The sequence below is a fragment of the Bombina bombina genome, chromosome 8 (assembly GCF_027579735.1).
Source record: "Bombina bombina isolate aBomBom1 chromosome 8, aBomBom1.pri, whole genome shotgun sequence".
NCBI lineage: Eukaryota > Metazoa > Chordata > Amphibia > Anura > Bombinatoridae > Bombina > Bombina bombina.
Window position 1 is genome coordinate 314,721,315 of NC_069506.1, and position 19,829 is coordinate 314,741,143.

Genomic DNA, 19,829 nt, shown 5'->3' on the forward strand with positions numbered 1-19,829 from the left:
TTAGAAAAATTGCAAAAGATTTCTATTATATTACTGTGTTTTCAAGTAACTGTATGACCTTGGACCTAAAATTCATACAAGCGTGCCACATTAGGGTTTGTCTCCATATCCTTGGGTATTAAGTTACAACAAAGTTTGATCACAATTTATCTACTTCCCAATCTTCCTATTTATAAACATTATGTTATGTAAAGGCTTCTGTCCTTGAGCTGTTTAGTGCTAGATGCTATAAATATTTAGTACATTGAAGTCTAAGGCTTCACAACAAGACGTCTTTTAATATTATCTTTAACCCTTGACTTGCATAGTTACACGATGCAACATTGTTTAGAAGCCATTCTGTTAAATACATCAGAAAAGTAAAACCTTCGAAAAGGTTAGGAGAAAAACAAAACTATTCAAAATACATGAAATTAAGCATATATTAAATCTGCACAATTATGGATAATAGATACAACAATAAAATTATGAGCTCACTTACTTAAAAAATTAAGGAATATATTACAAGTGGAGCACTAATTTATTGCACGCCCGTAAACGGGCAAATTCGCTCGTTTGCGGGCGTGCTATAATAAACCAGCCATTACAGGTGGCTGGTTATTGCTACTGTGAGATCAGATATCTGGTTAATTTTATAAATGTGCCCCAAATGCCTCCAAAATACAGTGTACTGTATTTTATTAAAACAAAATAAAGATAGCAGCATCTTTATTTTTTAATAAAATAACTGCACTAGGCCATATTTTGGGGGTAAAGTTGGTGGGAGTGGGGTGTTAGAAAAAAAAGGCAATAAAAAGTGCCTTTACATTGCAGTCTGTGGGATCTGTGTGTTCCAAGTAAATATATGTATATGCTTATATACATCTTTATGCGTTAATATGTGTATATACAGATATTAACACATAAATATATATGTATACACTTAGTAACATATAAATATATATGTATATACACATAATAACACATATATATATATATATATATATATATATACACATAGTAACACATAAATATATATGTATATACACATACTAACACATAAATATATATGTATATACACATAGTAACATATAAATATATATGTATATACACATAATAACACATAAATATATCTGTATATACACATAGTAACACATAGATATATATGTATATACACATAATGACACATAAATATATATGTATATACATATAGTAACACATAAATATATATATATATGTATATACACATAGTAACACATAAATATATATGTATATACACATAGTAACACATAAATATATCTGTATATACACATAGTAACACATAAATATATATGTATATACAGATAGTAACACATAAATGTATATGTATATACACATAGTAACACATAAATATATATGTATATACACATAGTAACACATAAATATATCTGTATATACACATAGTAACACATAAATATATATGTATATACAGATAGTAACACATAAATATATATGTATATACACATAGTAACATATAAATATATATGTATATACACATAATAACACATAAATATATCTGTATATACACATAGTAACACATAGATATATATGTATATACACATAATGACACATAAATATATATGTATATACACATAGTAACACATAAATATATATATATGTATATACACAGAGTAACACATAAATATATATGTATATACACATAGTAACACATAAATATATCTGTATATACACATAGTAACACATAAATATATATGTATATACAGATAGTAACACATAAATGTATATGTATATACACATAGTAAAACATAAATATATATGTATATACACATAGTAACACATAAATATATCTGTATATACACATAGTAACACATAAATATATATGTATATACAGATAGTAACACATAAATATATATGTATATACACATACTAACACATAAATATATATGTATATACACATAGTAACACATAAATATATATATATGTATATACACATAGTAACACATAAATATATATGTATATACACATAATAACACATAAATAAATATGTATATACACATAGTAACACATAAATATATATGTATATACACATAGTAACACATACATATATATGTATATACACATAGTAACACATAAATATATATGTATATACACATAATAACACATAAATATATATGTATATACACATTTTAACACATAAATATATATGTATGTACACATAGTAACACATAAATAATTATGTATATACACTTAGTAACACATAAATATATATGTATATACACATAGTTACACATAAATATATATGTATATACACATAGTAACAAATAAATATATATGTATATACACATAGTAACACATAAATATATATGTATATACACATAGTAACACATAAATATATATGTATATACACATAGAAACACATAAATATATATGTATATACACATATTAACACATAAATATATATGTATATACACATACTAACACATAAATATATATGTATATACACATAGTAACACATAAATATATATGTAAATACACATAATAACACATAAATATATATGTATATACACATAATAGCACATAAATATATATGTATATACACATAGTAACACATAAATATATATGTATATACACATAGTAACACATAAATATATATATATATATATATATATATATATACACATAGTAACACATAAATATATATGTATATACACATAGTAACACATAAATATATATATATATACACATAGTAACACATAAATATATATGTATATACACATAGTAACACATAAATATATATGTATATACACATAGTAACACATAAATATATATGTATATACACATAGTAACACATAAATATATATGTATATACACATAATAACACATAAATACATATGTATATACACATAGTAACACATAAATATATATATGTATATACACATAGTAACACATAAATATATATGTATATACACATAGTAACACATAAATATATATGTATATACACATAGTAACACATAAATATATATGTATATACACATAATAACAAATAAATATATATGTATATACACATAGTAACACATAAATATATATATGCATATACACATAGTAACACATAAATATATATGTATATACACATAGTAACACATAAATATATATGTATATACACATAGTAACACATAAATATATATGTATATAAACATAATAACACATAAATATATATGTATATACACATAATAACACATAAATATATATGTATATACACATAGTAACACATAAATTTATATGTATATACACATAGTAACACATAAATATATATGTATATACACATAATAACACATAAATATATAGGTATATACACATATTAACACATAAATATATATGTATATACACATAGTAACACATAAATATATATGTATATACACATAATAACACATAAATATATATGTATATACACATAGTAACACATAAATATATATGTATATACACATAATAACACATACATATATATGTATATACACATAGTAACACATAAATATATATGTATATACACATAGTAACACATAAATACTTATGTATATACACATAGTAACACATAAATATATAGGTATATAATCATATACATATATATTTAATTTTGCTGACATCACTGCCCTACATATCTCCTTCACTGTGCTTTAGGTTCTGTGCCATGTCTGAAGGCATCAGAACGAGGCTCCCATTGGAGCATATGGAAGTGCTCTTGTGAGCGCATTGCTGACAAATTTTAATACCAGTGCACATTAGTGTGTGCTGGTATTACTCAGTGGAGCGCAAATATCACTTTCCCAATATTTAGCAATCCACTTGTAATCTAGAACGCCTCATGGTGTAGAAATAAAAGATATGCAGAAAATCTGATGACTGTGTAAATACTCACAAAAGTATTGCACTATTTGTGAGTGCAAATAAAGCAAGCTGGGACTCTCAGTCTCCAGCTGACTGTTCAAGGAAAAACTATTCCAAGGGTGTGAACACAAGAGTATTGATAGATGATTTGGATCTTTGTGAATAAAAAACAAACGCCTAGATTTAGAGTTCTGCGGCCAAAGGGGTGCGTTAGCTACGCATGCTTTTTTTCTCCCGCACCTTTTAAATACCGCTGGTATTTAGAGTTCACAGAATGGCTGGGTTTTCAGTGCGTTAGGCTCCAAAAAGGGAGCATAGAGCATAATTTAACGCCACTGCAACTCTAGATACCAGCAGGGCTTACGGAAGCGGCCAGCTTCAAAAACGTGCTCGTGCACGATTCCCCCATAGAAAACAATGGGGCAGTTTGAGCTGAAAAAAAACCTAACACCTGCAAAAAAGCCGCGTTCAGCTCCAAACGCAGCCCCATTGTTTTCTATGGGGAAACACTTCCTACGTCTGCACCTAACACCCTAACATGTACCCCGAGTCTACACACCCCTAACCTTACACTTATTAACCTCTAATCTACCGCCCCCGCTATTGCTGACACCTGCATATTTTTTTAACCCCTAATCTGCTGCTCCGTAAACCGCCGCTACTTAAATTATCCCTATGTACCCCTAATCTGCTGCCCCTAACACCGCCGACCCCTATATTATATTAATTAACCCCTAATCTGCCCCCCACAACGTCGCCTCCACCTGCCTACACTTATTAACCCCTAATCTGCCGAGCAGACCGCACCGCTACTATAATAAAGTTATTAACCCCTAATCCGCCTCACTCCCGCCTCAATAACCCTATAATAAATAGTATTAACCCCTAATCTGCCCTCCCTAACATCGCCGACACCTAACTTCAATTATTAACCCCTAATCTGCCGACCGATTCTCGCCGCTACTGTAATAAATGGATTAACCCCTAAAGCTGTCTAACCCTAACACTAACACCCCCCTAAATTAAATATAATTTAAATCTAACAAAATAAATTAACTCTTATTAAATAAATTATTCCTATTTAAAGCTAAATACTTACCTGTAAAATAAACCCTAATATAGCTACAATATAAATTATAATTATATTATAGCTATTTTAGGATTTATATTTATTTTACAGGTAACTTTGTATTTATTTTAACCAGGTACAATAGCTATTAAATAGTTAAGAACTATTTAATAGCTAAAATAGTTAAAATAATTAAAAAATTACCTGTAAAATAAATCCTAACCTAAGTTACAATTAAACCTAACACTACACGATCAATAAATTAATTAAATAAAATACCTACAATTATCTACAATTAAACCTAACACTACACTATCAATAAATTAATTAAATACAATATCTACAAATAAATGCAATGAAATAAACTAACTAAAGTACAAAAAAATAAAAAAATATTTACAAACATTAGAAAAATATTACAACAATTTTAAACTAATTACACCTACTCTAAGCCCCCTAATAAAATAACAAAGCCCCCCAAAATAAAAAAATGCCCTACCCTATTCTAAATTAAAAAAGTTCAAAGCTCTTTTACCTTACCAGCCCTGAACAGGGCCCTTTGCGGGGCATGCCCCAAAGAATTAAGCTCTTTTGCCTGTAAAAAACACACATACAATACCCCCCCCCCAACATTACAACCCACCACCCACATACCCCTAATCTAACCCAAACCCCCCTTAAATAAACCTAACACTAAGCCCCTGAAGATCTTCCTACCTTATCTTCACCTCGCCGGGTATCACACCGATCCGTCCTGGCTCCGGAATCTTCATCCAAGCCCAAGCGGGGGCTGGCGATCCATAATCCGGCGGCTGAAGAGGTAGAGAAGAGGCTCCAAAGTCTTCATCCTATCCGGGAAGAAGAGGCGATCTGGACCGGCAACCATCTTGATCCAAGCGGCATCTTCTATCTTCATCCGATGAGGAACGGCTCCATCTTGCAGACCTCCGACGTGGAACATCCTGCTGGCCCGACGGACTACCGACGAATGAAGGCTCCTTTAAGGGACGTCATCCAAGATGGCATCCCTCGAATTCTGATTGGCTGATAGGATTCTATCAGCCAATCGGAATTAAGGTAGGAAAGTTCTGATTGGCTGATGGAATCAGCCAATCATAATCAAGTTCAATCCGATTGGCTGATCCGATCAGCCAATCAGATTGAGCTCGCATTCTATTGGCTGATTGGAACAGCCAATAGAATGCAAGCTCAATCTGATTGGCTGATTGGATCAGCCAATCGGATTGAACTTGATTCTGATTGGCTGATTCCATCAGCCAATCAGAATATTCCTACCTTAATTCCGATTGGCTGATAGAATCCTATCAGCCAATCGGAATTCGAGGGACGCCATCTTGAATGACGTCCATTAAAGGAGCCTTCATTCGTCGGTAGTCCGTCGGGCCAGCAGGATGTTCCGCGTCGGAGGTCTGCATGATGGAGCCGTTCCTCATCGTATGAAGATAGAAGATGCCGCTTGGATCAAGATGGTTGCCGGTCCGGATCGCCTCTTCTTCCCGGATAGGATAAAGACTTTGGAGCATCTTCTGGACATCTTCAGCCGCCGGATTATGGATCGCCAGCCCCCGCTTGGGCTTGGATGAAGATTCCGGAGCCAGGACGGATCGGTGTGATACCCGGCGAGGTGAAGATAAGGTAGGAAGTGTTAGGTTTATTTAAGGGGGGTTTGGGTTAGATTAGGGGTATGTGGGTGGTGGGTTGTAATGTTGGGGGGGGTATTGTATGTGTTTTTTTTACAGGCAAAAGAGTTGAATTCTTTGGGGCATGCCCCGCAAAGGGCCCTGTTCAGGGCTGGTAAGGTAAAAGAGCTTTGAACTTTTTTAATTTAGAATAGGGTAGGGCATTTTTTTATTTTGGGGGGCTTTGTTATTTTATTAGGGGGCTTAGAGTAGGTGTAATTAGTTTAAAATTGTTGTAATATTTTTCTAATGTTTGTAAATATTTTTTTATTTTTTGTAACTTAGTTCTTTTTTATTTTTTGTACTTTAGTTAGTTTATTTCATTGTATTTATTTGTAGATATTGTATTTAATTAATTTATTGATAGTGTAGTGTTAGGTTTAATTGTAGATAATTGTAGGTATTTTATTTAATTAATTTATTGATCGTGTAGTGTTAGGTTTAATTGTAACTTAGGTTAGGATTTATTTTACAGGTAATTTTGTAATTATTTTAACTATTTTAGCTATTAAATAGTTCTTAACTATTTAATAGCTATTGTACCTGATTAAAATAAATACAAAGTTACCTGTAAAATAAATATAAATCCTAAAATAGCTATAATATAATTATAATTTATATTGTAGCTATATTAGGGTTTATTTTACAGGTAAGTATTTAGCTTTAAATAGGAATAATTTATTTAATAAGAGTTAATTTATTTCATTAGATTTAAATTATATTTAATTTAGGGGGGTGTTAGTGTTAGGGTTAGACTTAGCTTTAGGGGTTAATCCATTTATTACAGTAGCGGCGAGAATCGGTCGGCAGATTAGGGGTTAATAATTGAAGTTAGGTGTCGGCGATGTTAGGGAGGGCAGATTAGGGGTTAATACTATTTATTATAGGGTTATTGAGGCGGGAGTGAGGCGGATTAGGGGTTAATAACTTTATTATAGTAGCGGTGCGGTCCGCTCGGCAGATTAGGGGTTAATAAGTGTAGGCAGGTGGAGGCGACGTTGAGGGGGGCAGATTAGGGGTTAATAAATATAATATAGGGGTCGGCGGTGTTAGGGGCAGCAGATTAGGGGTACATAAGTATAACGTAGGTGGCGGTCGGCAGATTAGGGGTTAAAAAAATTTAATAGAGTGGCGGCGATGTGGGGGGACCTCGGTTTAGGGGTACATAGGTAGTTTATGGGTGGTAGTGTACTTTAGAGCACAGTAGTTAAGAGCTTTATAAACCGGCGTTAGCCCAGAAAGCTCTTAACTACTGACTTTTTTCTGCGGCTGGAGTCTTGTCGTTAGATTTCTAACGCTCACTTCAGAAACGACTCTAAATACCAGCGTTAGAAAGATCCCATTGAAAAGATAGGATACGCAAATGACATAAGGGGATCTGCGGTATGGAAAAGTCGCGGCTGGAAAGTGAGCGTTAGACCCTTTAATGACTGGCTCCAAATACCAGAGGGCGGTAAAAACTAGCGTTAGGAGCCTCTAACGCTGGTTTTCACGGCTACCGCCCAACTCTAAATCTAGGCCAAAGAGACCACCCAATGATGCAGATAAACTTCTTAATACCAAAAGGATGTAAAGTATAAATGTGGTACTCACATATAGGAAGGCACTGTCAGGTAGTGCTGTAAAGGCAGGTTGGGTATTGTAGTCACCTGCTGACTAGACTTGTTAATTATAAATGTTGTACTCACATGTGAGAGAGCACTGTCAGGTAGTGCTGTAAAGGCATGCTGGGTATTGTAGTCACCTGTTGACTAGACTTGTTTGGTATAAATGTGGTACTCACATATAGGAAAGCACTGTCGGGTAGTGCTGTAAAGGCAGGTTGGGTATTGTAGTCACCAGCTGACTAGACTTGTTTATTATAAATGTGGTACTCACATGTGAGAGAGCACTGTCAGGTATTGCTGTAAAGGCAGGTTGGGTATTGCAGTCACCAGCTGACTAGACTTGTTTGGTATAAATGTGGTACTCACATGTGGGAAAGCACTGTCAGGTAGTGCTGTAAAGGCAGGTTGGGTATTGCAGTCACAGCTGACTAGACTTGTTTGGTATAAATGTGGTACTCACATGTGAGAGAGCACTGTCAGGTAGTGCTGTAAAGGCATGCTGGGTATTGTAGTCACCAGCTGACTAGACTTTTTTGGTATAAATGTGGTACTCACATGTGATAGATCACTGTCAGGTAGTGCTGTAAAGGCATGCTGGGTATTGTAGTCAACAGCTGACTAGACTTGTTTGGTATAAATGTGGTACTCACATGTGAGAAAGAACTGTCAGGTAGTGCTGTAAAGGCATGCTGGGTATTGTAGTCACCAGCTGACTAGACTTGTTTGTATAAATGTGGTACTCACATGTGGGAAAGCACTGTCAGGTAGTGCTGTAAAGGCATGCTGGGTATTGTAGTCACCAGCTGACTAGACTTGTTTGGTATAAATGTGGTACTCACATGTGAGAGAGCACTGTCAGGTAGTGCTGTAAAGGCAGGCTGGGTATTGTAGTCACCAGCTGACTAGACTTGTTTCGTCTCCCAGGATGGTTTGCTGTGGTCCCTAGGTTCCTATGCTTTAAATAGCAATGTAGAAAACAAAGTAGTACAAGGCAGATACTACTAGAATACATTTAATAATAAAAATACATAGTAGTATAACAATAAAAACAGATTAAAATATACAACGCGTTTCTCAGCTTCAAGCTGTTTCCTCGGTCAGCTGGAGACTGAGAGGCCCAGCTTGCTTTGTTTGCATTCACAAATAATGCAATACTTGTGTGAGTATTTACACTGTCATCAGATTCTCTGCATATCTTTGATTTCTATACCATGAGGCACTCTTCTTTTTTTCTCCATAGAATCTTTCCAAGCAAGGCCAATCCGCTGGAAGAGGAGCTGACTTATGGACTTTTGATTATTATTCTTTTCACAGTTCACTCTTGATATTTTCACTTACATATGAGTGTATCATTTTGCACATTATTTGCACATATACTGATATATTGTTATTTTATTTTCTTGTATTATATTACTATTTCCATTTTTACCTGGAGACACACAGAGCAGCATAAATAACAAGTTGCTGTAATCACGGTTACATCAGCGGATTGCATTTTCTTGGACCCACTTCAAAGGAGTGCACAACAGCACAATAGTACAAGATATTCTTTTTAAGCAAACAAAGAAAATCCTCTCTTCCTGAAAAAAAATAGAGGTGGAGTAACCACAAAGTGTATAACTGCAAGAAACTTGACATTCTTGACAAACTTGACAAGATACAGGAAACTTCACATTCAATGTTTGGATCAAGCTGCCTCTCAGCCTATTAGAGTTCTTTCGAATCAAAGCTCCAGTGCCTGCAAAGAAAAGTAAGACTGAAAGTTTCTTCTTCTCCCTCTTAGACTCCAAGGGTCAGGAAGGAATGTATAGAGGCGCTCTCTGACTCTCCAAGCAGTGAGGAGTATAGGTGGATACATCTTTGCTTACCTCATATTCAGCTAGATTACGAGTTTGGCATTATGAGTGAAAAAGCATCGTTATGCTTCATAACGCTGCTTTTCCCTAACGTCGCTATTACAAGTCTTGTAGGTATAGGTGTACCACACATCTTTTTGGCCGTCACGCAACGTCAGTACCGCACTTTTTAAAAATTCCTTTTTCAATGGGACTTCCATAGTGCCGGTATTACAAGTTTTCCTGGGAGGCCAAAAAGTGAGCGGTACACTCTATAACCACAAGATCTGTACCGCCATCTAAAGTCAGTAGTTATGAGTTTAACCCTAAACCTAACACCCCCTAACTTAAATATAATTAAAATAAATCTAAATAAAACTTACAATTATTACCTAAATAACCTATTTAAAACTAAATACAAACTTACCTGTAAAATAAAACCTAAGCTAGCTACAAAATAACTAATAGTTACATTGTAGCTAGCTTAGGTTTTATTTTTATTTCACAGTTAAGTTTGTATTTATTTTAATTAAGTAGACTAGTTAGTAAATAGTTATTAACTACTTACTAACTACCTAGTTAAAATAAATACAGTCACCTGTAAAATAAAACTTAACCTGACTTACACTAAAAACTAACATTACAATAAAATAAAATAAAAATTCATCGAATACAATTATCTAAATTACAAAAAAAACAAAACACTAAATTACACAAAATAAAAAACGAAATTATCCAAAATAAAAACGAATTACTCCTAATCTAATAGTTCTATCAAAATAAAAAAGCCCCCCAAAATAAAAAAAACCCTAGCCTAAACTAAACTACCAATAGCCCCTAAAAGGGCCTTTTGCGGGCATTGCCCCAAAGAAATCAGCTCTTTTACCTGTAAAAAAAAAATACAAACAACCCCCCAACAGTAAAACCCACCACCCACACAACCAAACCCCCCAAATAAAATTCTAATCTAAATAAACCCAAGCTAACCATTGCCCTGAAAAGGGTAGTTGGATGGGCATTGCCCTTAAAAGGGCATTTAGCTCTTTTACGGTGCCCAACCCCTACTCTAAAAATAAAACCCACCCAATAAACCTTTAAAAAAACTTAACACTAACCCCCAATGATCCACTTACAGTTTTTGAAGACTGGACATCCATCCTCATCCAGGCGGCAGAAGTCTTCATCCAAGTGGACAGAAATCTTCATCCAGACAGCATCTTCTATCTTCATCTATCCGGCGTGGAGCGGGTCCATCTTTAAGACATCCAGCGCGGTGCATCCTCTTCTTCCGATCGCCGCGGTAGAATTAAGTTTCCCTTTAAGTGACGTCATCCAAGATGGCGTCCCTTACATTCCAATTGGCTGATAGAATTCTATCAGCCAATAGGAATTAAAGGTGAAAAAATAATATTGGCTGTTGCAATCGGCCAATAGGATTGAGCTATCATCCTATTGGCTGATCCAATCAGCCAATAGGATTGAGCTGGCATTCTATTGGCTATTCTAATCAGCCAATAGAATGCAAGCTCAATCCTATTGGCTGATTGGATCAGCCAATAGGATGAAAGCTCATCCCTATTGGCTGATTGCAACAGCCAATAGGATTTTTTCACCTTTAATTCCTATAGGCTGATAGAATTCTATCAGTCAATCGGAATGTAAGGGACGCCATCTTGGATGACGTCACTTAAAGGGAAACATAATTCTATAGCAGCGATCGGAAGAAGAGGATGCTCCACGCCGGATGTCTTGAAGATGAACCCACTCCGCACCGGACTGATAAAGATAGAAGATGCCGGCTGGATGAAGACTTCTGCCCGCTTGGATGAAGACTTTTGCCGCCTGGATGAGGATGGATGTCCGGTCTTTAAAAACTGTAAGTATATCGCCGGGGGTTAGTGTTAGGTTTTTTTAAGGGTTTATTGGGTGGGTTTTATTTTTAGAGTAGGGTTTTGGGCAATGTAAAAGAGCTAAATGCCCTTTTAAAGGCAATGCACATCCAAATGGTTAGCTTAGGTTTATTTAGATAGGTTTTTATTTGGGGGTTTGGTTGTGTGGGTGGTGGGTTTTACTGTTGGGGGGTGTTTTTACAGGTAAAAGAGCTGATTTTTTGGGGCAATGCCCCACAAAAGGCCCATTTAAAGGCTATTGGCAATTTAGTGTAGGCTAGGTTTTTTTTTATATTTGGGGGGGGGGGGTTTATTTTGATAGGGCTATTAGATTAGGAGTAATTCATTTTTATTTTTGATAATTTCGTTTTTTATTTTGTGTAATTTAGTGTTTTTGCAGGTAACTTTGTATTAATTTTAACTAGGTAGTTAGTAAATAGTTAATAACTATTTACTAACTAGTCTACCTAGTTAAAATAAATAAAAATTTACCTGTGAAATAAAACTAAAACCTAAGCTAGCTACAATTTAACTATTAGTTAATTTGTAGCTAGCTTAGGTTTTATTTTACAGGTAAGCATGTATTTAGTTTTAAATAGGTTATTTAGGTAATAATTGTTTTATTTAGATTTATTTTAATTATATTTAAGTTAGGGGGTTTTAGGGTTAGAGTTAGGTTCAGGGTTACGTTAGGGTAAGACTTATGCTTAGGGTTAGGGTTATGTTAGGGTTAGGTTTAGGTTTTAATATATTTATGTAGTGTTAGTTATGTTGGAGGCCAGAGGTTTAGGGGTTAATAACTTTAGTATAGTGGCGTCGACATTGGGGGTGGCAGATTAGGGGCTAATAAGTGTAGGTAGGTGGCGGCGATGTTCAGGCCAGCAGATTAGGGGTTAATAACTGTAATGTAGGTTGTGGCGATGTTAAGTGAGGCAGATTAGGGGTTAATAAGTGTATTTAGGTGACAGGGATGTTAGGGGCAGCAGATTAGGGGTTCATAACTGTAATGTATGTGGCGGCAATGTTAAGGGCGGCAGAATAGGGGTTAATAAGTGTATTTAGGTGGAGGCGATGTTAGGGGCAGCAGTTTAGGGGTTAATAACTGTAATGTAGGTGGCGGCGATGTTAAGGGCGGCAGATTAGGGATTAATAAGTGTATTTAGGTGGCGGCGATGTTAGGGGCAGCAGATTAGGGGTTAATAACTGTAATGTAGGTGGCGGCAATGTTAAGGGCAGCAGATTAGGGGTTAATAAGAGTATTTAGTTGGCAGTGATGTTAAGGGCAGCAGATTAGGGGTTAATAAGTGTATTTAGGTGGCAGTGATGTTAGGGGCAGCAGATTAGGGGTTCATAACATTATGTAGGTTGCAGCTATGTTGGGGGCGGCAGATATGGGGTGTTTAGACATGGTTTTTATGTTAGGGGTGTTAGGTTTAAACATAACTTTTTCTTTCCCCATAGACATAAATGGGGCTGCGTTACGGAGCTTTTGTTTCTGCGATCGCAGGTGTTAGTTTTTTTTTTTAGCCGACTCTGCTTGTATTTGTGTGCGGTATGGAGCTCAACGCCACCATATCACCCGCACAAGCCGGGGTTTTCAAAACCTGTAAAAGCAGCGCTATAGGGAGGTGTAATACCGCCGCTTTTGTGGTGGTCGTTAATTTCCTTATAGCGCTCAAAACTCGTAATCTAGCTGATTGATTGAGGTAAACTCAAGTAAGTGGACACTCTTAGGGGGTTATCTATAAGAAGACTAGTGCATCCTGATTTCCATTGCTATTTGGATTTATCTATGTACTTTTTATACCTATGGTGACTTTTTATAAGTTTTTTGAATTTGACACTTTTTTATTTGGGACTTGTTGCTGCTTGTTCCCCTAGCATTGCTTGATCTATATATTTATATTAGGGTTACATATATATATATTTTTCTTTACTTATTCTTATGATTATTTATTCACATTATTTATAACCAGTGCTCTCTATTTTTCTTCTCTCTTTTTTTGGAAGAATATGAATCACTTGTAATCTAGCCCTAAATAGTTTATATAAATTTGACTCTGTGGAAGACATAATGTTAAGGGGTAGATTTTTCTAACCCCAGGCAGACATGATTCGCTATAGCGAATCATATCCGCCCTGCAACGCTAAAATGATTGCAGTCCGCCACCTAAAATTTAGGTGGTGGATGAATTAAGGAGCAGCAGTCTTAAGATTGCAGCTTCTTAACTCCTGTTTCAGGCTAATGGGCAGTGGACACTGCATCTCTGCTTCCTCTATTTGCTATCGCCCTAGCATTTTCTTCTGCTGCTCCGCCCTTGCTTGCTCATGACCAATCGTGCACGAGCAGGGCCTGTCAAACACCCCAATCAAATGTGTTCAAGGTTATTTATCGCCGCCAACTCAGAGGAGGCCGAGAGGGTAAGAAGAAGTGGACAAATGATCTCTGTTTCTTACATTGCAGAAGGCAGGCTCGCATGAGTAAACCTGCCCCACAAGGGTTCCATAGCAGCGTTCACTGCATTGTACATGGAGTCCATAAAGTACATATTATCATTAGTGTACAGCATGTGACATATGCAAATGAGTATTTTCCTTGCAGAATGAACAAAGGGGTAATATGAATAGAGTTTTGACGTATCCTTAAGAAGTGTGAATGGGCGATTGTATGTGTCCGTTTCAGAACACCTTAGAGTTCCTGAGCTTATTAAAAGCGTGTTTGCTGTAGCAGTCTTTTTTAACAAACTATATACCAGATCATTGTGATCACTCAAGAAAATCATCTCCCAATCTCGGAATGAAAAAATCATTTTCAGGAGCAAATTGCCTATAGATTGTGATTGAGACATTTATTTTTGCAATAAAGGGGTTAATCACAATCCTTTAGAAACACGTATTTAATAATTATCAACAGACAATCATCATTATAGTCTGAGGGGATTTTAGTGAATAAACCAATTGCTAAGTTTCTCTAAAAGATTGTGATCAACCTCAAAATGTCCCTTTAGAATCATAAAATAAGGGGATTGATCACAACCCTATAGAAAATCTATACAGTTATTTATCTAAATCTAAATATAATGGCGTTTGTCTTTTGAAAAAACATTAGATAAACTTTTCTAAAGTTTCCCTGTTCCATTCTAAAATAAAGCATACTCATACATGAAAAGAAATAGCAATTAAAGGGACAGGAAACACACAAAATATACCAAAATGGACCTAGATCAATATCTTGGGTTGTCTACTTAAAAAACATTTATAGTTTTGACAGGTAAATTAAAAAAAACAAAGCTCTATTTCTTTTTAAATGGAGTGATAGTAAAAATGCTAAAGATTCTCTGGTATTTTTGGAAGTTTCTCTCTGAAACTCCGGGTAGCGAATGAGTTAAATTCTAGCGAAGGGGTTAAAATCTAAAGGGGTTTACTGTACCTTTAATATATTTGAACGTTTCTATTATAGTACCTCTCTCCCTTCTTTACCCTAAGCTATATCAGCAGAAGTCCTCAATACTTAATTTAAAGTTTTAATTTTCAAACCTTGTATCATGTTAGTTTACAAAAGTGAGTGAATGCAGTTGCCCTGGAGAATGTATCTATGCTATGCCATATTAAATTAGATATCATTGTACAACTGAATATTATTTTACATGAACCAGTTCTTTAAGGGTTATAGGCAACACTGAATGGTTATTATATGGGAAATACTATTTATCCAAGTTAGTTTAATAGAACTAATGGGAACTGATTTTTTTTTACATTACTAAGGTATGCAGGATTCTTAATGAATTAATCACAGAAACAGCTGGTAATTTAAATAATTGTTTTTCTTGGGTCTTGCATATTATTCAGTTGGAAATGATTGATTCTTGGTGTTTATTCTGAGTTACTGATTATTGTATTAAAATTAATTATGAGTCATAAAGTATAATATATTTGTAATGTTTAACAGCAATTTTATCTGCATACTAAATGAATTCAGACTGAGTTAAAAAAGAAAAGACTTTTGGAACAAAGGTTAGTAAAATTGTAAAGACTAAAAGTCATTCATGCATAAATAACCCTCATGATGATATCAGCTGTTATCACAAAATGCCAGATATATCCAACAACTAGATGCTCTCGTCTAAAAAGGCTCCTGCTCGAAGTTACTTAGAATGTCTGTAATAAATTGTGGGCATTTGGGTACCTCCTACAGAAAGTGGGCATAAGTGTTTGGAATATCAGGCATGATGCCATTGAGTGGGTAAGTGCCGTTGGTGGTTTATAGTGTGTTATGAATTAAATAGTGATGATTAAATAATATATGGCCTATGGAACATATAACTGATTTTCTCTGTCAGTGTTTTAATGATATTGGTATCTTAAAGGGACACTGTAATGAATGTATTATTATTTTTGCACACTTCTGTTCAGATAAAACCTATGTCATATTGTCAACCTTGCTTTGGAGCCCTTGTGGGGCAGGCTTACTTATGCCTCAGAGGTGGGGGAATTAAAACACCCAGTACTCATTTATTCAGGGTCATTGACAGATTCCCTTGTGCAATATTGAACATTCTTCATGATCATAGATGGACAAGTTCTCTAGTTGGGAGCTTTGTCCATCTGTGATTTGATAAATATGGGCAATTTTCCTTATCAGCAGTGAGCATTAGCTGTAGAGAAAATTATATTGCTGTATGAGTTTCAATTCTTACTTAAAGGGGCAGTCTAGTTAAAATTAAATTTTCATTATTCAGATAGGGCATTCAACTTTAAACAACTTTCCAATTTACTCTTATCATCAAATTGTCTTTGTTCTCTTGGTATTATTTGTTGAAAGCTAAATCTAGGTAGGCTCATATGCTAATTTTTAAGCCCTTTAAGGCTGCTTCTTATCTCTGTGCATTTGAACAGTTTTTCACAGCTAGACGGTGCTAGTGCCTGTGTGCTATATAGATAACATTGTGCTTACTAGTGTGGATTTACCTAGGAGTTAGCACTAATTGGCTAAAATGCAAGTTTGTCAAAATAACTGATAAGGGGCAGTCTTCAGAAGTTTAGATTCAAGGTAGTCACAGAGGTAAAAAGTGTATTAATAATGTATAAAGTCTAAATGTAGGCACTAATCAGCAAGTGCTACCCAGGTGCTGAACCAAAAATGGGCTGCTCCTAAGCTTACATTTTTGCTTTTTCGAATAAAAATCCCAAGAGAACGAAGAAAACTTGATAATAGGAGTAAATTAGAAAGTTACTTAAAATTGCTGCTTTATCTGAATCATGAAAGTTTAATTTTAACTAGACTATACCTTCAAGTACACTGGGTGTGCAAAAAAAACAATTCGTACTTATAAGTAGAAAATACAAAGCTTAATTGTTGTTTTTTTTTGTAGAATGGACTGAACATTGGTGTTCCATGGGTGTATATGAAATTGTTTCTCTAATCCCAGCGTAATTCTATAAAGATTTTTGCACTGCAGATCTTTGTGAGCTTTTCTCAAAACACATATAACCCTAATAGACAAACACATGTATATGAAATATAGGCGATTATAAGATGGTATACGCAGAAAGCAGCATAATGTGATCTATATAGGCTGCAGGATTTACTTTTTAAAGTGCTTCCCCTGCTCACAGATAACTTCACTCTATTACTTTCAATAGGAGACATCTTAGTTCCACCAGGGCAGCCCCTGTGAGAGTCAGTGAGAGACCATGTCGGATATTGGGAGGTTTAGATCATCGGGCCCTTAGAGTCAAAGATCACAATGAAATTTAAACAAAGATTAGTTTTTATAAACTCAATTTCACTAAAACTGGAGCCTTTGCTTGAAACATATAAAATTGAGATCTTATGCAACTGAAACATCAATTCCCATTCGAATGGTCTGCAAATAAACTAAAACATTTAGGGGTAATCTTATCCCACGATATCCCAACTATTTTACCAGCCAATTTTGACCCCTTGCTTCGTAAATGTAAAGAATACGTGACGTGCTGGGATTCACCAAATTTGTCCTGGTGGGGCAGAATTGCTGCCATTAAAATGAATTTGCTTCCGAAGTTGAGTTACCTGTTTAGGAGTTTACCACTTCCTATACCCAAAACCACCATTACACAGTTTCAGAAATTATGTAAAACGTTTAAATGGAGACATAAACATCCTAGGGTAGCAATGAAAATTCACCCAACTTAGCAGCGTACCATGAAGCCTCGCGTCTAGCGCTTATTTCGGCTTGGAGCAAAGTCTTGCCTTAAAGTAAATGGTCCGAAATTGAACAAGCTTCGCTTCCCAAAAGGGTCTGTCTTAGAGATCTCATATGGATCCCGAAACACACCAGAAACCTGGAAATATCCAGAAATTACATAAAATCTTCCAACCTCAAATTTTGGGACAAAATTCGTCATGGGAGTGGGATAGCACCACATCCGTCACGATCCACCCTGTTTCGGGGTTACTTTACACCGTTTTGGATTCTCATCTAGCAGACTGGTCAGCAATTGGAATTAAAGGTAGGGCTACCACTAAACTACCACTAAATAAATCCATTAACCCCTAAACCTAACCCTAACGTAATCATAAGCCTAACACCCCCTAACTTTAACATAGTTAAAATACAGCTAAACTAAAGTTACATTTATTAACTAAATAATAACTATTTTAAACTAAATACAAACTTACCTGTAAAATAAAACCTAAGCTAGCTACAATATAACTAATTGTAGCTATTGTAGCTAGCTTAGGTTTTATTTTTATTTCACAGGTAAATTAGTATTTATTTTAACTAGGTAGTTAGTAAATAATTAATAACTATTTACTAACTAGTCTACCTAGTTAAAATAAATACAAACTTACCTGTCAAATAAAACCTAACCTGCCTTACACTAAAACCTAACATTAGAAAAAAAAATAAAAAAAAAAATTACAAAAAATAAAAATAACTAAATTACAAAAACAAACACTAAATTACGAAAAAAAAGAAACAAATTATCAAAAATAAAAAAGAATTACACCTAATCTAATAGCCCTTTCAAAATAAAAAACCCCTCCCAAAATAAAAAAAACCCTAGCCTACAATAAACTACCAATGGCTCTTAAAAGGACCTTTTGTGGGGCATTTCTCCAAAGATATCAGCTCTTTTACCTGTAAGAAAAATCCAAACACCCCCCAACAGTAAAACTCACCACCCCACAACCAACCCCCTAAATAAAATAACTATCTAAAAAAACCTGAGCTCCCCATTGCCCTGAAAAGGGCATTTTTATGGGCATTGCCCTTAAAAGGGCATTTAGCTCTTTTACATGCCCAGACCCTAAACTAAAAAAAAAAAACACCCAAAAAACCCTTAAAAAAACCTAACACTAACCCCCGACGATACACTTACAGTTCTTGAAGTCCCACTTGAAGGATCAATCCAGCCGGCGAAATCCTCATCCATGCGGCAAGAAGTCTTCATCCAGACGACTTCTTCCATCTTCATCCAGCTGGCTGTCAGGACAATTGTCTTGGAAAATTCACCATTTTGATATTGTATATTAATCACATATGTCTGTGCTATATAATATAGGGGTAAAATTGACCAGGTGTATTAACTTATAGATTCAGGTACACATACAAATATATATTATTTATCAGTATTAATATGTAGCTATTAGCTAGTGTTGCTTGTCAGTATATAATTGCTTACTCTGAAGTTTTTGTACTTTAACAAAATAATTCATGCTTAGTTATTTTAATAATCAAGGTCCCCAACATAGCTGCATGATTCCTATCATTATATTATTGGAATAAATATCCACAAATATCCCCATGTTTTTGATACATGGTTCCAGTAAGTCTCTTTTTCTATAAACATTAGTGGGGTTCAACCTTGGTTAATGGTCAAAT